Here is a 9,458-nt window from a genome sequence, read left to right on the forward strand (position 1 = left end):
GTGGACTTGGATCTTTTGTCAAGTACCACATCGTCCCTATTCACCGTAGAGCGCAGCGCAGTCAGTTCCTCAGCCGCTAGGGCTTTGGATAGTGCCTCGAGGGCTAGTGCGGCTGTCTTGTTTTCAGCGCGGAGTGCTATGTCTGGATCACTAGCGAGAGTGATGATTCCGTTAGGCCCGGGCATTTTGAGCTTCATGTACCCGTAATGGGGTATTGCTTGGAAGATTGTAAATGCTTCCCGCCCTAGCAGAGCGTGATAACCGCTGCTGAACGGAGCCACATGGAACGTGATCTCTTCGGACCTGTAATTATCCAGCGTGCCGAACACCACATCTAGTGTGATTTTTCCTGTACAGCACGCTTCCCGACTGGGGATTATTCCTCTAAAGGTTGCGCTGCTTCGCTCAATGCGGTTCTAGTCTATTTCCACTTTTTGAAGAGTTTCCTCGTAAATGAGGTTCAATCCGCTGCCTCCGTCCATGAGTACCTTGGTAGGCCGAAAGCCGTCCACTATTGGGCTGAGGACCAATGCGGCTGGTGCTCGGGCTGTTCGGAATCTAGGTTCATCACTGGCGTTAAAGGTAATAGCCGTGTCACTCCATGGGTTTATTGTTGCTACTTGATAGACTTCGGCAAGGCTGCGGAGTGTCCTTTTTCGCATATTATTTGATGCGAAAGTCTCGAAGACTGTTAATACCATATGGGTGTCTCTGGGGTGGCTTTCTGTGGCCTCCGGAATTAGGAGGTTTTCGCCAATTTTGGCCACCTGCCGGAGTATCCAACATGCTCTAAGGCTGTGAGTTGGTGTGGCGTCCTTTGTACTGTGAATTTTAGAGGGTCCGTTAAGCCATCCTTCCAGTATGGTTCCATGCCCTATAGAGGGTTTTTGCTTTTTGGTATCTGACCTGGGTGTCTGGTTATGCTGCACCCTTTTATTTCGGACTGGGTTTATATTTAGGGCCGGATTGTCCAAAAAATTTATTTTGGTTTTCTAGGCGCTTTCTATAGCACAATACTTTCGTACAATGGACGCCAAGTCAGCGAAGCGTGTGATATCACAGCGACTTATGGCGTTGAGTATTCCCTTGTCCATGCAATTATTGTAGAAGATTAAGATTGCGTCTTCCTCGCGGCAGTCCCTTAGCCTGTTCTTAACCAGGAGGAATCTAGCCCAGTAATGATGTACTGTTTCATCGGGCTCTTGCCTGATTTTGGATAGATCGCATATGTTGGGGTGGGTGGGTGGAGTTAAATCCGAAGCCTCACCCCGTCTGCGGCTCAGAGGCCGAGGAATTTCTGAACTCGGAAATTTGGATCCCTGGGTGTTGTCCAATGAATCCAGCCCGTCGCCTGACTCTAAGTTCAGGTCTTGAGTGATATCCTCCCCTCCGCGGGTATCCGGCTTGGACGGATCGGGAATCCGGACGTAGCGAGTCCTTAAGATAGACGAAGGGTCGCCACACTGTCCTTCTACCACGGCAACATGATGGGTGACTTGGGGAGAGTTAATCTCTCTCAGATCGGTTTTAGGCCCAATCTGGTCGTAATCCGTAGAGACTCCCAGGGCGGCGAAGCGATCCAAGAGCTCGTTTATGGAGGAAAGCTCCATTGGATCTAACTGCTCGGTGAGTTCCGAACTGACATGAAGATTGTTTTCGATGGCTCGAGAGGTCATCGTTGGCGTAGAAGCCAAACAGGCGGTCATAAGAAAACCACCTAGCCGGAGGGTTTGGCCGACAACCAAAGCTCCCTTAGCAATGGTGTCGTCTTTAAAGACGGGGCGAGGCATCCTTCCTGATGGCGACGACACAGAGGAACTCTCAGTGAAAGCACCAATGTCGGTGTCAAAACCGACGGATCTCGGGTAGGGAGTCCCGAACTGTGCGTCTTGGCCGGATGGTAACAGGAGGCAGGGGACACGAAGTTTTACCCAGGTTCGGGCCCTCTCGATGGAGGTAAAACCCTACGTCCTACTTGATCAATATTGATGGTGTGGGTATTACAAGAGTTGATCTACCACGAGATCAGAGAGGCTAAACCCTAGAAGCTAGCCTATCGTATGATTGTTGATGTGTATGTTGTCCTACGGACTAAAACCCTCCGGTTTATATAGGCACCGGATAGGGTTAGGGTTACATAGAGTCGGTTACAAAGGTAGGAGATCTTCATATCCATATCGCCAAGCTTGCCTTCCACGCCAAGGAAAAGTCCCTTCCGGACACGGGACAGAGTCTTCAATCTTGTATCTTCATAGTCCTGGAGTCCGGCTGAAGGTATAGTCCGGCCATCCAGACACCCCCTAATCCAGGACTCCCTTAGTTATGTCATGGATGAAGAAAGTGCTAGAGACTTTCTTGCTTGCAATGATAGATATGATCTTAAGAAATTATTAGCTAAGATGAAAGAAAAATCTTTGAATGCTAGAATGAAATATGACCCTGCTTTTGCTACTTCACCTATTTGTATTCCGATAAGGATTATGATTTCTCTGTTGATCCTAAGATAATTACTTTGGTTGAATCTGATCCTTTTTATGGCTATGAATCTGAAACTGTTGTGGCACATCTTACTAAATTAAATGATATAGCCACCCTATTCACTAATGATGAGAAAACTCGTTACTACTATATCCTTAAGTTATTTCCGTTCTCATTAAAGGGTGATGCTAAAACATGGTTTAATTCTCTTGATCCTGGTTGTATGCGTGGTCCCCAGGATATGATTTATCACTTCTCTGCTGAATATTTCCTCGCTCATAAGAAACAAGCTGCTTTAAGGGAAATATATATTTTTGTGCAGATTGAAGAAGAGAATCTCCCACAAGCTTGGGGGAGGCTTCTCCAGTTACTTAATGCTTTTCCTGATCATCCTCTCAAGAAAAATGAAACACTTGATATCTTTATAATGGACTAACCGATGCTTCCAGAGACCACCTGGATAGTTGTGTTGGCTGTGTTTTCAGGGAAAGAACTGTTGATCAAGCTGAATTGCTATTGAATAATATGTTGACTAATGAAAATAATTGGACACTCCCTGAACCAACTCCTAAGCCAACTCCGAAGAAAAGGGGTATTCTATTTCTCAGTCCTGAAGATATGCAAGAGTCAAAGAAATCTATGAAAGAAAAAGGTATTAAAGCTGAAGTTGTTAAGAATTTACCACCTATTGAAGAAATACATGGTCTTGATAACCCGACACAGGTAGTAAAGGTAAATTCTCTCTATAGATTTGATGAAGGTGATATTCCTTGTAATAAGTCTGCTAGCCAACGCTTAGATGAGTTTGATAATTTTATTGTTAAACAAGAGAACTTCAATGCTTATGTTGGTAGACAATTGAAACACAATGCTTATATGATTGAACACTTGAGTGATTATATGTCTAGAGTTAAAGGTGAACTTAAACTCATTAGTAAACATGCTTCTATGGTTACCACTCAAGTAGAACAAGTGCTTAAAGCTCAAAATGATTTGCTCAATGAATTAAATAATAAGAAGAATGATAATGCTATTAGAGTTGTGACTAGAGGGGGTAAAATGACTCAGGAACCTTTGTATCCTGAAGGCCATCCCAAGAGAATTGTGCAAGATTCTCAGAGAACTAATGTTGATGCACCTAGTCCTTCTAAAAAGAAGAAAAAGAAAAATGATAGGACTTTGCATGCTTCTAGTGAACCTGTTGTAGACACACCTGAGAATCCCAATGATATTTCTATTTCTGATGCTGAAACACAATCAGGTGATGAACATGAACCTAGTGATAATGTTAATGATGATGTTCATGTTGATGCTCAACCTAGCAATAACAATTATGTAGAAATTGAACCTGCTGTTGATCTTGATAACTCACAATCAAAGAATCAACATTGATAAGAGAGACTTCGTTGCTAGGAAGCACGGTAAAGAAAGAGAACCATGGGTTCAGAAACCCGTGCCTTTTCCTCCCAAACCATCCCAGAAAAAGGATGATGAGGATTTTGAGCGCTTTGCTGAAATGATTAGACCTATATTTTTGCGTATGCGTTTGACTGATATGCTTAAAATGAACCCTTATGCTAAGTATATGAAAGATATTGTTACTAATAAAAGAAAGATACCGGAAGCTGAAATTTCCACCATGCTTACTAATTATACTTTTAAAGGTGGAATACCAAAGAAACTTGGAGATCTAGGAGTACCAACTATACCATGCTGCATTAAAAGAAACTATGTTAAAACTGCTTTATGTGATCTTGGAGCTGGTGTTAGTGTTATGCCTCTCTCTTTATATCGTAGACTTGATTTGAATAAGTTGACACCTACTGAAATATCTTTGCAAATGGCTGATAAATCAACTGCTATACCTGTCGGTATTTGTGAGGATGTGCCTGTTGTCATTGCAAACATTACTATTTTAACAGACTTTGTTATTCTTGATATTCCCGAGGACGATAGTATGTCGATTATCCTTGGTAGACCCTTTTTGAAAACTGCAGGGGCTGTTATTGATTGCAACAAAGGCTATGTCACTTTTCATGTTAATGGTAATGAGCATACGGTACACTTTTCGAGGAAACAACCTCAAGTCCACAGTATCAATTCTATTGGAAAAATTTCAACTATTACTATTGGAGGTTTTGAATTTCCTCTTCCTGCTATCAGGAAGAAATATGATATTCTTATTGTTGGGGACATGCATATCCCTGTTGAGGTAACCTAGTGTTATTCGAAAATTCTCCGGTTTCATGCGATTCAGAATGAGTTTGTTAACAAGACTTGATCAACCTTGTTAGTGGATTTCTTTTGATGAGCATGAGATGGATGAAGTTAGAAAGCACAACTCTCTGTACCCTCCTTTTACTTTCTGTTATTTAGATTAAATAAAGCAAAAATAGTATTTTCTGTCTATTTTCTGAATTATCCTTGCAATAAAAAATACCCCGGAAATAAAAGTTCTCCAAATACCCTGAAATTGAAATATGATTTTTTTTCTAGAATATTTGGCACTGAGAACACATCAGGGGGAGCCAGCACCTGGCCACGAGGGTCCAGGGCGCTCCCACCCCACTGGGCACGCCCCCTTGCCTCGTGGGCCCCTGGTGGCCCCCTCCACTTATTCCAGCACCCACACACTTCATCTTCCTCCAGAAAAAATCACCAACCAGCTCAAACCCGTGTTCTTGCTCGTTTTGCTGCGATTTTCGATCTCCTTGCTCAAAGCTCCACTCACAAAACTACTTTGGGGGATTGTTCTTCGGTATGTGACTCCTCTAATGGTCCAATTAGTTTTTGTTCTAGTGCTTTATTCATTGCAAAAATTTGCTGCCTAGGTGACCCTGTTCTTGAGCTTACATGTCAGATTTATATGGTCCCAAGTAGTTATAATGCATGATATAGTCTCTAGGCACTTGTGGGAGTAGTTGCTATCAATTTTGTTGAGTTTGGTTCACTTTTATTTTGAGTTATTAAAAATTTCAGAAATTTTCAGAAAATGATGAAGATATTATTGAGGGGCTCTTCGAGCCAAAGCTCGAAGGATAAGCAAAGTAAAGATGATAAGAAGCCCAAATATAATCTCCCTCGCACCGCGGAGGTTCGGTCGTGTGAATGGCCTTGTGATGAGTTCTTGAGAGCAGCTGGGATTCATGATGATTTTTATTATTTGGTTGAGAATGCATGCCTCACCGACTTCCTCCACGACCAGCTCGATCAGTATCTCCTACTCACTAATATTTTTGTGCAAAATTTTCATCTCCATGCTAGGAGATCACCACCTTCGGTGGATTTTTATTTGTATGATGAGTACAAGGAGATGTCACTTTATGACTTTTGTGGGGTTTGCAAGTTGCCCTTTGAGGGTAGCATGAGGAACCACATCGTAACGATGTGGAAGGGTTTATTGATATGATCGCTGTAGGGGAGATGAGGAAGGTTTCCGATGCAAGAATTACTAGCATACACTTTCCTGTTCTACGTTACTTTGCAATATTTGCTAGTAGATGCTTAACTGGTCGCGAGAACTGTGGAAATCTTAGTGCCCCTGATATCGTTATTCCGCGCCATGCTTTGTTTCGTGATACCACCTTTAGATTAGGCGCTATTGTTGCTAAGCGGTTAAATCTGAACCATACGAAGGTTCCCATCTTTGGAGGTATCTTTGCTTCGCGTCTTGCTAAGTATTTTGAGATACCTATTAGACACTATGAGAAGGAGGAAAAGTTGCTGCCTCCTATTTTTCTAGACTATAAGAGTATGGTAGCACATGATTTTATTGCTAAGAATAAGAAGAAGATGCTTAACTATAGACTAATATTTGAGAAAAATTACTTTGAGACTATTACCTTGCATGCTCCTTCTTTGTTCAGCATATCTTCAGGCATGTACCTTGTTCTGCCGGAGGCCATTCATGCCTACCGGAGCCTAACACCAACTCCAGAGCCTGAGCTGGAGCCACCACTTGATCCTCACCGTCAGTCTATTTATCAGTGGGATCCAGAGGATATCTCTAACCAGTGGCACCCCGAGGACCCTCCTCAGTACACCTGAGAGAGTAACTTTGATCCTTGGGCATAGACCAACTTAGGCCAAAAGCCTAAGCTTGGGGGAGTACGTATTTCTCACCGACATTACATTCATGTTCACGCACTCATTCTAGTTGTCGGTGCTCATACTTTTTCATTGTAATATCCATGCTAGTTTATTTTCTTTTTCTCGCTTTCTTCTTGTGTGTTTGAATAACCTTAAGAAAAAACAAAAAAATTAGTTGTAGCTTCTAGCTAGTTTACTTTCCATGCTTGCAGTAGTAATAATTAAAAGAAAACCCAAAAAGATTTATCGTTCTTCTTTTGCTTGTTGGGAGCTTTCCCGTGTAAATAGTTTTATTTTATTTGTTTTCTTTGGGGGTTGATAGGAGAAGACCATGATTAAAATGTTGAAGTGGCTCTTATATGCATCATTGTTGATTTAACAAAGAGCCCATGTTACCTTGTATTCTCCTTTGTATCAAATGCTTGCAGATTCCAGCTTAGTCCAATGCACGTGCACTATTATTATTATCAACTGTTCGGTCATCCGAGTGAAAGGCAATAATGACGATATATGATGGACTGATTGAGATGAGAAAAGCTGGTATGAACTCGACCTCTCTTGTTTTTGTAAATATGATTAGCTCATCGTTCCTGATTCAGCCTATTATGAATGAAACATGTTTGCAATGACAATTAGAGATTATAGTTGCTTATGCCATGCTTAATTAGCTAGGAGTTTATAATGGTTTGCCTTGCGTGCCAACATGCTATTAAAATGGTTGTGATGTGGTATGATAGGGTGGTATCCTCCTTTGAATGATTCGAGTGACTTGACTTGGCACATGTTCACGCATGTAGTTGAAACAAAATCAACATAGCCTCCACGATATTTAGGTTCATGGTGGATTATATCCTACTCATGCTTGCACTCAATATTTATTAATTTTAATGCATGTTCATGACTGTTGTCGCTCTCTAGTTGGTCGCTTCCTAGTTTTTTTCTAGCCTTCACTTGTACTAAGTGGGAATACTGCTTGTGCATCCACTTCCATAAACCCCAAATTTATTCCATATGAGTCCACTATACCTTCCTATATGCGGTATCTACCTACCGTTTCAAGTAAATTTGTATGTGCCAAACTCTAAACCTTCAAATGAAATTCTGTTTTGTATGCTCGAATAGCTCATGTATCAACTAGGGTTGTCTGTATCTCCCATCCTAGGCGGGTTATTCTCAAGAGGAGTGGACTCCGCTCCTCACTCATGAGAAAATGGCTGGTCACTGGGATGCCCAATCCCATGCTCAAACCAAATCAAATTAATTGTAAACAAAACTCCCCCAGGACTGTTGTTAGTTGGAGGCACCCGTTGTTTCGGGCGAGCCATGGATTGATGCTTGTTGGTGGTGGGGGAGTATAAACTTTACCATTCTGCTTGGGAATCGCCTATAATGTGTGTAGGATGGAAGATATCGAGATCTCTCGGTTGTTATGTTGACAATGAAAGTATGCCGCTCAAAATATTATTTATCTCTATTTCAAAACCGAGCTCTGCCACCTTACAAATACCTGCTTCCCTCTGCAAAGGGCCTATCTATTTACTTTTATGTTGAATCATCACCCCCTTATTAAAAAGCACTAGTTGGAGAGCATCGCTGTCATTTGCATCCATTAATATTAATTTATATTGAGTATGACTATGACTAGATCTCTTTTACCATGAATTACAATGTTTAGTCAGTCCTTGATCTTCAGAGGTGCTCTACATTTATGTTTTGCGGTCTCAGAAAGGGCTAGCGAGATACCATCTTGTTATATCATATTGTGATTGTTTTGAGAAAGTGTTGTCATCCGAGGTTTATTATTATTGCTCGCTAGTTGATTATGCCATTGATATGAGTAAACATGAGACCTAAGTGTTATTGTGAATACGGTTAGTTCATAATTTTTGCTGAAAACTAGAGTGCTGGCTTTACATATTTACAACAAGAAGAGCAAATAGAGTTTGTAAAAGTTTTTCTTTATCACTTTCAGTTTGTCAACTGAATTGCTTGAGGACAAGCAAAGGTTTAAGCTTGGGGAACTTGATACGTCTCCATCGTATCTACTTTTCCAAACACTTTTTCTCTTGTTTTGGACTCTAAATTGCATGATTTGAATGGAACTAACCCGGACTGACGCTGTTTTCAGCAGAATTGCCATGGTGTTATTTTTGTGCAGAAATAAAAGTTCTCGGAATGACCTGAAACTTCACGGAGAATATTTTTGGAATATATAAAAAATATTGGTGAAAGAATCAAGGCCAGAGGGCCCACACCCCGTCCACGAGGGTGGGGGCGCGCCTACCCCCTGGGCGCGCCCCCTGCCTCGTGGGCCCCCTGGAGCTCCACCGACCTCAAATCCAACTCCATATATTCACGTTCAGGGAGAAAAAAATCAGAGAGAAGGATGCATCACGTTTTACGATATGGAGCTGCCGCCAAGCCCTAATCTCTCTCGGGAGGGCTGATCTGGAGTCCGTTTGGGGCTCCGGAGAGGGGAATCTGTCGCCTCGTCATCATCAACCTTCCTCCATCACCAATTTCATGATGCTCACCGCCGCGTGTGAGTACTTCCATCGTAGGCTTGCTGGACGGTGATGGCTTGGATGAGATTTACCATGTAATCGAGTTAGTTTTGTTAGGGTTTCATCCCTAGTATCCACTATGTTCTGAGATTGATGTTGCTATGACTTTGCTATGCTTAATGCTTGCCACTAGGGCTTGAGTGCCATGATTTTAGATCTGAACCTATTATGTTTTCATGAATATATGTGAGTTCTTGATCCTATCTTGCAAGTCTATAGTCACCTATTATGTGTTATGATCAGTTAACCCCGAAGTGACAATAATCGGGATACTTACCGGTGACGACCGTAGTTTGAGGAGTTCATGTATTCACTAAGTGTTAATGC

This window comes from Triticum dicoccoides, chromosome 2A, assembly GCF_002162155.2.
Source record: "Triticum dicoccoides isolate Atlit2015 ecotype Zavitan chromosome 2A, WEW_v2.0, whole genome shotgun sequence".
NCBI lineage: Eukaryota > Viridiplantae > Streptophyta > Magnoliopsida > Poales > Poaceae > Triticum > Triticum dicoccoides.